The sequence below is a fragment of the Protopterus annectens genome, chromosome 2.part2, assembly GCF_019279795.1.
Source record: "Protopterus annectens isolate FY-2018-M chromosome 2.part2, PAN1.0, whole genome shotgun sequence".
NCBI classification, from domain to species: domain Eukaryota; kingdom Metazoa; phylum Chordata; order Ceratodontiformes; family Protopteridae; genus Protopterus; species Protopterus annectens.
This window is the reverse complement of record NC_056730.1, coordinates 144195680-144208828: the sequence shown is the minus strand read 5'-3', so window position 1 is coordinate 144208828 and position 13149 is coordinate 144195680.

Here is a 13149-nt window from a genome sequence, read left to right as displayed (position 1 = left end):
TGGTCTCAATTTCTTTTCTATAAATATAGAAAAAGTTTTTATCGCTCAGCCTTATGTACTGGTCTCAATTTATTTTCTATAAATATAGAAAAAGTTTTCATGACCCAGCTTCTGCCAGAAACTATCGGCCTAAAAGGAGGTTTAAAGAGACATTTATGAACTTTCAGTAGCCCCTGGAATATCGGTACAATGGGAAACTCAATAATAAAATAATCATACAGCTCTTTTGAGATCAAACTGCTATTAAGACAGCCACTTAGACTAGCATTCACTCTGACATGTATTACAGTTACATAATCATGGTCAACTTCAATATAAACATTCCTGTCATTTTACAGACCCAGAATGCTATCATTATAGTACTTTAAGTCCATAATGATGATGGTGCCACCTTTAGCTGCAGGTTTGACTATGATGTCATCATCCTGCTGTAATTCCTGCAATGCCTGCCTTTCTTCAGCATTTAAATTATGAAAACTTCTTTTAATTTGCCCACTATCATATGCTCTCATTAAATTAATTTCACATTTCTTGGAAAAACTTTTCAAGACGAGATGTAGCAAAGGTTGAAACACACTAGGTTTCCTAAAAATAGGATAATTAGTCTCAACATTAGTGCCCTTAAACATGGTCTTGAGCATAACATTTCTTACATACATTTTAATGTCAATAATAGTCTCGCTCGGACTAGAGCCTTGTGTGGGAATAAAAGTCAAACCATGTTCTAGTAAAGATAACTGTGCAGTAGTCAATTCTTTACTTGAAATGTTATAAATTACCGACTTATCGTGTCTGTCCACATGGTTTTCAAAGTCTATAACTTGTTGTCCTCCATTAAGAGTTGCTGCTTCCTCCCTTCACTCAAGGAGCATGGTTGGCGTGACTTCTCCCTCTGATGAATTGGTAAAGGTAAAAGGAGTGTCTCTGTGGATCCAATGGCATTTAACAACTTTGGTCATACATCCGGTTTGGCAAAAACAGCCGAATTTAAAGGAGACTGTATAGAAGTGCTAGGCAAAGCACTAGAGTCCAAACAAACATTCCCCTCAATATTAGTGTTTGCCTGTTTGCTAACTGAAGGATTTTCAACCAGTTCAACATCCCTCTCCCTCTGAACACCATCATTGGCAATACTTGAAGGGGCTGCCTCCTGAGAGCTCTTCGGCCATGTAAAAACATTTCCTTTTGCAAAGTCAGTGTTGTCTCATAACAGCTTCTTAGATTTCTGTGATTTCAAGCACTGCTCATAAGAAGAAACATTGTCTACAACCTAATATGTCTCTTTTAAAGAGGATGAGGGAACACACATATTGTATACATAGGTTGGATGAGCGCAATGCTTTAGCCAAGCATTATGCAGAATATGGGAAAGACCATGTCTTTGGGTTTAAAGTGACTGCGATGGTAGATAGTGATATTTGAGTGGGAGATTTTAGGAATTACACTGAGGAACACAAACTATTTTGGATAATTAGGATGCAAGCTGACAGGTTCCCTGGTATTAATGGGAGAGTTTCCATTATATCAGCTCTAAAAGCAAGGGGGCTCTTTAAATGATTTTATTTAGTTTTAATTGAATGCGTTTTCCTATTGGATGATTTGTATTTTTGATTGATGCATTTATGCTATTTATTCCATTTGTTTTTTGAAATAACTGTCTGAAGAAGCACATTTATTGTGTGAAAGTGCTTACCTTGTACTTATTAAATCTGTGTTTTTATGGCCATAGCTGTGCTTTGGTGCTGTTTTATTTTTGGTTATCTCACGTTTTGATTATTCATAGGTTCATAGGTTCATACTAGGCTATCTGCCCTAGGGCATTTATAAGCTGCAGCCAATGTGTTTGGCTTTTTTTACCCATTTTTTTTTTTTATTTTGCTATGCCTTTTTTAGAGCTTAGTATACTGTGCCTCTGTTAACACAGACAGTGACAAAGTGGTAAACCTAAACTCCCATCCCCCCCCATCCACTCATCACTGAAGAGAGAAGAAGAGTCTATTCAGCACCATTAGTTCCACTGGGGCTATTTATTTCTTTTCTACTAGTGCTTGTTTGATATCCCACGGAAGCATGGCTGAAGGCAATGAGAATGACATTGAACTTGGATATGTACCTGTCAGGAAGAGAGGTGAAGACCAGTTCCTGAGGTTCTTGAAGACAGATGTGATTCCACTTTTAGTGAAACCAGCAGCCAATGGAGGTGACCCTTTGGCCGATGATGATGTTCATTTAATAAATGCCATTATGGAACTTGGGAATGAACTATTCAAGTTGAAACACTTCCAATGGCAGCGCCTACATCTCGAGGTATGCCTGTTCCACAGAGTGATACCTCGTGGACTACGAGTATTTGTTATGCCAGCATATGGTGAGACTCATTTAAATTTGCTTAGTAAATGGCAGCAGTTAAATTTGGAACTGAGCTTTAACTATATATGGCTTCTTATTGATTATTCTAAACCCCTTGAGAATTAATTGACTGATATAGTGAATAAAAAGTATGCCGAGCTGATAGATCCATACAAGGATGATTTCTTGGCTAAATTACATGGGGTTATAGACAATGTTTCCTCTTATGAGCAGCACTTGAAATCAAAGAAATCTAAGAAGCTGTTATGAGACACCACTGACTTTGCAAAGGGAAATGTTTTTACATAGCCAAAGAACTCACAGGGGGTAGCCCCTTCAAGTATTGCCATTGATGGTGTTCGGAGGGAGAGGGATGTTGAATTGGTTGAGGATTCCTCAGTTAGCAAACAGGCAAACACTAACACTGAAGGGAATACTTGTTTGGACTCTAGTGCTTTGCCTAGCACTTCTGTACAGTCCCCTTTAAATCCAGCTGTTTTTACCAAACCGGATGTATGACCGAAGTTGTTAAATGCCATTGGCTCCACAGAGACACTCCCTTTACCTTTATCAATTTGTCAGAGGGAGAAGTCATGCCAACCATGCTTCCTGAGTCGAGGGAGGAAGCAGCAATGCTTAATGGAGGACAGCAAGTTACAAACTTTGAAAACCATATGGACAGACACAATAAGTCGGTAATTTATAATATTTCAAGTACAGAATTGACTACTGCACAGTTATCTTTACTAGAACATGGTTTGACTTTTATTCCTGCACAAGGCTCTAGTCTGAGTGAGACTATTATTGATATTAAAATGTATGTAAGAAATGTTATGCTCAAGACCATGTTTAAGGGCACTAATGTTGAGACTATCCTATTTTTAGGAAACCTTGTGTGTTTCATCCTTTGCTACATCCAGTCTTGGAAACATTTTCCAAGAAATGTGAAATTGATTTAATGAGAGAGTATGATAGTGGGCAGATTAAAAGAAGTTTTCATAATTTAAATGCTGAAGAAAGGCAGGCATTGCAGGAATTACAGCAGGATAATGACATCATAGTCAAACCTGCAGATAATGGTGGAGCGATCATCATTATGGACTTAAAGTACTATAATGATAACATTCTGGGTCTGTTAAATGATAGGATTGTTTATATTGAAGTTGACCGTGATTATGTAACCGTAATACATGACAGTGAATGCTAGCCTAAGTGACTGTCTTTATAGCGGTTTGATCTCAAAAGAGCTGTATGATTATTTTACTATTGCATTTCTCATTGTACCGATATTCCAGGGGCTACCAAAAGTTCATAAATGCCTCTTTAAACCTGCTTTTAGAACGATAGTTTCTGAAAGAGGCTGGGTCATAAAAACTTTTTCTATATTTATAGAAAAGAAATTGCGACCAGTACTTAATGCTGAATTATATGTATTAAGGGATATTAAACAGTTTTTGACAAATTTGTTTGAATATACTAATGACCTTAGCTTCAATGGAGAATATTTCCAGGTTTGTATAGATGTTGTCTCCTTTTTTACTTGTATCCCACATGATAGTGGTATTAATATGGTGAAAGAATACCTGGCAGGAAAGAGTGACTATGACCTGGTTACTATTGATTTAATTTGTATGTTCTTGGAAATTGTACTAAAGAACAATGTGTTTATGTTTGATGAACTTTGATTTTTACACAGAGTTGGTGTGGCTATGGAGACTAGTTGTGCCAATAGCTATGCCAACATGGTTATGGCACAGTGGGAGGAGGAACATATATTTAGTTCTTTTTACACACCCCATGTCATATTTTATAAGAGGTTTGTGGACGATCTTTTTTTAATTTGGAAGGGGACTAATGAACAGCTAACTCAGTTTTTATGTTATTTGAATGATACAGTTTCATTTTTGTCATTCACAAGTAAGTCACCTCTTACAGAGATGGATTTTTTAGACGTCAAGGTCATGGTGAACCCTAACTACAGGTTAACCACTACATTATTCAGGAAAAGATGTAGGAAAAACACTACAAAGGAATAGCATGCATTCAGGCCATGTATTTAGGAACATAGCCAAAGGCCAAAGCATGCACATTTCTAGATTAAATAATGAGGAGACTATGTTTGAAAGAGATATTGACCTATTTAGGAGTGAGCTATTTGATAGGGCTATAGGACAAAGGAGGTTAATGAGGCATTATGTTTTACTAGAGAGAATAGGAGAGGGAGGGGTAGACCATACTTTTCTCAAAGGCTGCCTTCTGTGAATGAGGAAATTAGTGACACAGTTGCGACCATTGACATGTTACCTATGTCGATTTTTTATACTAGTGATGTGAATAATATTATACAGATTGTGAAGAACAATTGGTCCACTTTACATTTAGATGAAAATATACACTCTGTGGTTGGTGAGTGACCCAGGTTTAGTTTTAAAAATAAAAAGTCCTTAAAGAGACATCTTTGTTATAAGAAATCTGTGCACCTTAGGGGCAACAGTGCAGATGGTCCCTTTATGCGCTGTTGCTCTAAGTGTAATTTCTGTGAATTCATTGATCCATATGTTGATTTTATCCATCCGGTCACAAATAGGGTGTTTCGGTTCCACGTTTTTGCTGATTGTCGTTCTAAGAACCTTATATATTTGGCTAAATGCAGGGCTTGCTATTGTTTTTACATAGGTAAGACTAATAGGTCTCTTTTAGAGAGGATGAGGGAACACACATATTGTATACATAGGTTGGACGAGTGCAATGCTTTAGCCAAGCATTATGCATAACATGGGAAAGACCATGTCTAGGTTTAGAGTGATTGAGATGGTAGATAGTGATATTCAAGGGGGAGATTTTAGGAATTACACTGTGGAACGTGAACTATTTTGGATAATTAGGAAGCACGCTGACAGGTTCCCTGGTATTAATGGGAGAGTTTCCATTAAACTAGCTCTAAAAGCAAGGGGGCTCTTTAAATGACTTTATTTAGTTTTAATTGAATGTGTTTTCTTGTTGGATGATTTGTATTTTTGATTGATGCATTTATGCTATTTATTCCATTAGTTTTTTTGAAATAACTGTCTGAAGAAGCACATTTATTGTGTGAAAGCACTTACCTTGCACTTATTAAAACTGTGTTTTTATGGTCATACCTGTGCTTTGGTGCTGTTTTATTTTTTGGTTATATCTGTCATTGTAATAATGTTCAAATGATCCGACTGCAGAATTCTTTAAGAATTTACGGATGTGAAGTACTGTTCAGTCACTAAAAGTAAACAGTAAGCTACATGTGGTAGAATGAATTATTTTGGTAAGTGTTACTGATCTATCAGGCAGAAAAAAATAGCTATGTACTTTACTAGTGAAACAACTGTCTTTACAACCTTGTTTAAAAAGTATGTAATGTGGACTAGTGAAGAGTACTGTTTCAATCTTGATTCAGAAACTTAAGTTTTTACTACACAAAAACATGCCGTAAAGTCAGAGACCATAGTGACTGTTGAGTTGTAGGCATAATAGTGTGCTTTCTGGGAGAGTATGAAGCTGCAGGTAATGTCATACGTGAATATATTTTTGGAACTTTAATTCCAATCTATTTTGTATGATACAAATTGTACTAATGGTTCCAAACACCAACTTCCATTCTGGGGTATTTTCTCAGGTCAGTTCTTTGTCTTTTCATACCATGTCTCAGAACAATTTTATTTAGTAATATTGATAAATAATAACATAGTTCATGATTTGAATGATGACACTGCACTTTTCTACTGGATAGAATTATAAACTGATAGTTATTACATCACCACTTTTGCTATATACATTTTGGCTAAGGCATCATAAAGGATTAAGCACTGGCATTATTTCAGCAAAAAAGTATTTTAGAATATAGTCTAACTAATAACAAATTATTCCAGGTGTTAAACATGTAACTGTGGACATTATCATAATTCATGTCAAAACTTAAATCAGTATTCAAAATGCATAAAAACAGTAGACTCAAATTAAACAAAAATAAGTATGGTTTATAACAAGTCACAACTCATCTTTTATTATTCTCTATTCTCAGAAAACAGTATTTCATTAGATCCAAAGAAAGAAATAGCTATGTGATATTTACAAATTTATTTTATTTTATTTTATTTTTATTTTACATTTGTTGACTGGGCTAGTCTAGCTGGAGATATTTCCATTTTCAGTAGAGGCCCGGGGAGAAAAGCTACACAGAGAATACATAAAGAAAAACATCATAGTGTGTTTGTAAAGTTAGTAAAAAAAAAAACTAACAACTCTACAATTTCAATTATTTATTACTACTAAATGAGTTTTAACACACACAGTTGCAGTCAAAACCTAAAAAAAATACAAAAAACTAAAAAAAATAAAAGATACTAAGAAATTTATTTTCTGTTTGCAGACTATTATATTCCATTGGCAATTATGGATGTTACATATCCTTCTTGTTGTCTGTTCTTGTCAGCCAAATAATCTGTTGCAAAATGGTGCACTATTCATACACAGCCATAGGCTGTGTTGTGACATAGACACACCATGTTTCCTGAAGTCACTGGGCCGTAGAAAGTACAAAGAAAAAGATGAGCCATGCAAGCGAGATAGATGAGTAAATAAATATTTTATCAGATGAGCTTAATTAAATTCTATTAAATAAATATGTGAGCTAAGCCCATACATTCATTTGTAAAGGGATTAACAGAAAAAGTGTTACACTGTACAAATATTAGTTGTACTATGAGAGTAAGACAAGTTAAAAGCACCTTCATTTCTAGGTACTAAAATAAATAGAGATATATTTGCTCAGTTTGGGAATGATTAAATAAATAATGGCAAAACTTTAGGCATGAGACAGATGAATTCTAACAGATGGCTTGAGTACTCTAAGTGCAGTCATGTAAGTGAAATGTACATACTGAAAAACATAAACTATGCATGGAAAATGTGCATTCTGGCACAAAACTGTTAATTTTGTAAGATATAATTATCAGAGAAGATGTGGGGGTTATAAAAAAATATATTTCATGATAAAAAGCAGATTCTAATGGTGTCAGTGTGCCTGGATGTGATACTTGGTGCTGTCTCCAACAAAGGTTTGCACTTTTAAGGAATTTCACTTTTTAAAAAGAAATTGTGAAAAGTGCCAAAGCATTTATTAATTATTTATTTGTTGACATTTATCAGGAAAATCTGAATGGGCACATTTTTGGTGGAAGCAGTAAAGAGAATATTAAGACAATCACAGGTATATGTAATATGTAAGTAAGATTAATAAGTAATACAATCCAATTTCTATAGTTGCTACAGGAAATTAAGAACAATGACTTACTGGCAAAGACATACAAAGAGAATAGTGTAGTTGTTATGGGAAAAATAAATAGAATAATTTATTGACAAAGACAAGTAAGAAGGCATATATATTGGGTATACTGAATACGATAGCTGAAGATGTGAGAAAGGAGGGGGGAGGAAATTCAGATGAATTAAGCTAGAAGTATATAGAAGACTATGGTATACTGACAGGAAATTATAGAATAATTAATAGATAAATTAATGGAAGAGAGTAGACAAGAAAGTAATAAAGAAATACTAGATATATTAAATAAACACAGGAGTGATGGGTTCTTAAGTGTTTATCAGAAGCAAATTTTGTAATTTGGATATTACATTGCTCTAGTTTTGTTCTTAGTGTAGCTTGAAGATTACTGAGAATTGGACCCCCATACAAGAGTGATGGTAAGAGGTGGGGTTGTTTTAGTAGTGTTACTATAAAAGTTTTTATCTCTCTTCAATTTCTCCACGTCTTTTGGGTTTTTAATAGCATGATGGGAATGGACCCCATTTATAAGCCAAAGTATGATTAAGGTTCATGAAATTATTATTGTTTCAATCTTTAATGCTAGCCAAAAGTGCTCTTAGCAGCACCCACAATGTGCCCAGAATTGACTCCTCCTGCAATTCATATGGAATTACATGTATTGGTAGCATATCTAAATAAGACTCTAAATTCTTTTTTATAAGACCCATTGCTCCTATTACTACTGGAACTGTCTGGGTATCCTTCTACATTGCCCTCAATTCTACCTACAAATCCTGGTGTTTTATGACTGTGTATCTGTCTGTATATAAGACACTGTAATCACTGGGTATAGCAATTTGAATTATCAATGCTACTTTTGTCTTCTTTTCATGGACTACTGTAGCTGGTTTTCTCACATCTATTCTTTGAACTGTGGGTAATGGGTGATCCCATGTGACATATACAAAATCATTGTCTATAATGCTTTGTGGCCCATGTTTCCAATGCTTCTCAGCTACTTCAGTATTGCAATATTTGCACAATACCCAATGCAACAGTCTTGCCACAACATGCCTTTCTATACAGGCCCTCTGCCGTTAGTGTGTCACACCCATCGACAAGATGTACAACTATTTCCAGTTCTGTTTTACAGAAGCTGCATTTGCCTATTTCTTCCACTTGTTCAATGGAAATTGTAAACCGGTGTCTAGGTAGCCCTCTATCTTGGGCCACTAATACTTACCTTTCATCTTTTGGTTTAAATTCTCCTCTCCTTAACCATTGTTGTCTCAGATCCTGATTGACATGAGGTTCTTCCATGAGTTTTCTGTATTTGCGACTATATTTATGCCTTTTTCACATTTCTTGTCTTCTCATCTGATCCTTCTCCTTATATTCTATATTTTGTTTTTGGCACATTCAGTTGCTGCCTGATTATTGTCTACTTCTGGTTTGGTTTCCATTCCCACTTGGCACTGATATGCTTCTGTTAAACTAAGCAGGAAAGTCATCTTAGGCCTGTTCTCTTCTTGTTTCAAAACTTTCACTATGTTTGGATCTAATGAGGTCAGCAGATATGTATAGTCCTACAACTGCAGATTTATACATGTGATCAGTTTCAAGGATGCCCATACCTCCTTCAGAATGAGGAGCATATAATTTTGGTATACACTGACTTTTATATATCATTTCATAAGCATGAAGCATATTTCTTGTTTTCCTGTCCATCTGCTCCAATACATTTTGGGGCTAGTCAATCAACCCAAAACTGTAAGTTAGAACAGGAAGAGCAAATTGGTTTATAGTTTGGACTTTGTTCCTATATGTAAGGGCTGTTTTTAGTATTAATTTTAGTCTTCTAAAATATTCTTTGAGTTTTGTTTGCATTTGATCATGGTTTATTGTCGACCTGTCATCAATTCCCAAATATTTATGAACTCCCTCCTGCTCAAGTTCCTTTATATCACATTCCCATCCCATACTGACATTTTCTTGGTACTGTAGCTTTCCTGCTTTAAATGTTGCTTTTGAACACTTATCAAGACCAAATGCATTCTTGCATCATCTGAGAAAGCTTTGACAACCTCCAGTTGTGCTTTCAGCTCCTCATCTGATCACCTATACAGTTTTAAATCATCCACAAAAAGAAGATGAGAACCCATTACACTTTGTTGTTGTCTGGGAGCCAAATCATAGCATTGACCCAGTCTGTTAAGTAGACAGCTTAGTGGGTTAAAGATAAAACAAAAAAGCAGAGGTGAAAAAGATTCACCCTGGAATACCCCTTCTGAATTTTTATCCCTGGGATAATAATTTGTCCTTTACCATTACTTAGCTGCTAAGTGGTTTGCCACTGTTTCATGGTGTGTGTAATGTAATTGATCAATGTAGGGTGCATCTTATACATCTGTAATTACTCCTTTATCCATGAATGTGAGATGCTGTCAAATGCTTTTTTTATATTCTATCCATGCCATACTTAGATTCTTCCCCTTTTTACAATTCTCTGTTATGACTTTAACAACAAATTATCATTTTCCCATATGACATTCTTTCTTTTGTTGCTCTTTTGTTCTATTACCATGATTGAGTTTTTTTCTAAAGAACTATAAACTCTGTCAGCATCAATTCCATATTCCACAAATATATTGCGTCGGAAGGCAAATTATTGGTCTATAGTTTTTAGGATAGCTTGCAGGTTCACTCTTAAAGAGGAGTATCATTTTTCTTGCTGTTAACCGGGTTGGTGTCTGTTCAGGGTGTGCATATAAATAATTCTTACTCAGGGCTAAGTCTCCATATAATGATGTTAATACTTTTAGCTAGAAGTTAGAGACTGCATCTGGGCCTGGGGTTTTCCATTTATGAGCTTTTCTTAATTTTGTTTCAGTTTCTTTGGCTATTACTTCTTCCTATTTCATATCCATTACATTTGAACTTCTTACTGTTTATTTTACTTATTCTATCCATTCAGCATCTTTGTTATGTTCCACAGGGTCTTCACAGATATTTCTCCAAAATGTGCCTATTTCTTCTTTTGCTTTGTTTCTCAATTCTCTACAAAACATTTTTGGGTCAACCATGAATTGCCTATTTTGTACTTTTCCTTTATATTTATCTGCATATCTTCTAAGTGTTTTGCCTGTCCTGATAACTTTAGTTTATTATTTGTAAGGGTGTATGATAGATCCTGGTCTGTTCTAATACTAGCCATTATCACATCTATCTTTCTAAATATTTTTGTGGATCCGTTCCCTCTTCTATACTCTTAACAGTGACAGTTATTGCCTTAATTGCTTTATAGTTTTCCCTATTCTATACGTCCATGATGACATATGATTTCTTTCCTTTCTATCCCTTATTGTTTGTACTTTTGTGGTAAGACTTTATCTGTTATTAATTTAACTGCACAGTAATATATCCTACTTACTTCTGTTATATCTCATGAATTTCTGTTAATAGTCTTGATTACTGTGCTCATTTGTTTAATCAGGCTTCTAACATTTTGAGTCTTACTGACTTTCTATAATATATTCCTTTCATCAATCTTAATATGTCTATCCATCTTATCTCAGTATATCTCATTTTATTGTTTTTAAGTCCTTTGGGTCTTTAATACCATGATGGGAATGGACCCCATTCCTAAAGCAAAGTATGATTAAACTCTATGAAATTAGCATTGTTTCAATATTTGATGTTAGCCAGAAGTGCACTTTGCAGCACCTGCAATGTGCCCAGAACCGATTCCTTCTGCAATTCATACAGAGTTCCATGTACAAATAACATATCTAAGTATGATTGTCAATTTTTTTTAAAAAAAACCCGTTGCTCCTATTATTATTGGAACTGTCTGGATATTCTTCTTCCACATTGCCCTCATTTCTGCCTACAAATCCTGGTATTTTATGACTTTGTGTCTCTTTGTACATAAGATACTATAGTCATTGGGTGTAGCAATTTCAACGATCAATGCTACTTTTGTCTTCTTTTTTGTGGACTACTATATCTGATTTTCTCATCTATTTTTTGAACTGTTGATAATGGGTGAACCCATGTGATATAAACTTCATCATTTCTATAATGTTTTGTGGCTCATGTTTCCAATGTTTTTCAGTCAATTCAGTATATAATGTTTGCACAATCCCCAATGCAACAGTCTTGCCACATTATTATGCCTTTCAATATACAGTCCTTCTGCCATTAGTATATCACAAACAACAAGATGTGCAACTGTTTCCAATTCTGTTTTACAAAAAACTACATTTGGCTGTTTCTCCCACATGTTCAATAGACTTTGTAAACCAATGTGTACGTAGTCCACTCTCTTTGGTCACCAATTTTAACCTTTCATCTTTTGGTTTAAATTCACCTCTCCTTAACTATTTCTCCATTTGATCCTGATTGGCATGAGGTTGCTCCAAGAGTTTTCTGTACATGCAACTATATTTATGTATTTTCTACATTTCTTGCCTTCTCATCTGATCCTTCACCCTATAGTCTTTCTTTTGCTTTTTGGCACATTCAGCCAGATTTTTATCTACTCCTGGTTTGATTTCCATTCCTACCTGACACCAATATGCTTCTGCTAAATTAAGCAGGGAAGTCATCCTAGGCTTATTCTCCTCACTTTTTTTAAACTTTCACTTTGTTTGTGTCTTGGGAGGTCAGCAGATATATATGCAGTCCTATGATTGCAGAACTATATATGTAATCAATTCTGAAGCCCTTACCTCAAAACAGGGAATATATAGTCTTGGTATGCAGTGATTTTTGTAAATCAGTTGATAAGCATGAAGCATTTTTCTTGCTTTCCTGTCCAACTAATGCAATATCTTTTCGGGTCAGTTAGTCACTCCAAAACTGTAACCTCAACTATCAAAAAACTCCTCCTAAAACTAAAGCCAACCACACTAGCAGCTGATAACATACCTGCTGCATACCTAAAAATGGCTAGTGACTCCTTATCATATCCTGTCTCCATCCTTATCAACCGCTCCATACTAGAATCCTACATACCCAAACTCTGGAAAGAATCTCACATCATTCTTCTCCATAAAGGAGGGAATTCTTATGAATTCTCCAACTACCGACCTATTGCCATCCTTTGCCCCTTATCCAAAATTCTTGAGAAATGCATCCACTTGCAAGTGATGACATTTCTTAACACACACAATCTACTATCTACCACACAACACGGTTTCCGTCCACATCACAGCACTACCACAGCCCTTCTATCCTTCACTAATTATATAAACCTTCACAGGAATGATAACAAATATGTATCGGCCATTTTCCTAGACCTCTCAAAAGCATTTGATATGGTCTCCCACTCCATTCTACTAGACTCGCTAACATCATTATCCTTCACCTCCTCTACTATAGCCTGGTTCAAAAGCTACTTGTCTGATAGGCAACAATCAGTCCAGTGGAAAGGAACTCTGTCTACACAACTTTCAACCACCATAGGAGTCCCACAGGGCTCTATACTGGGCCCGCTATTGTTC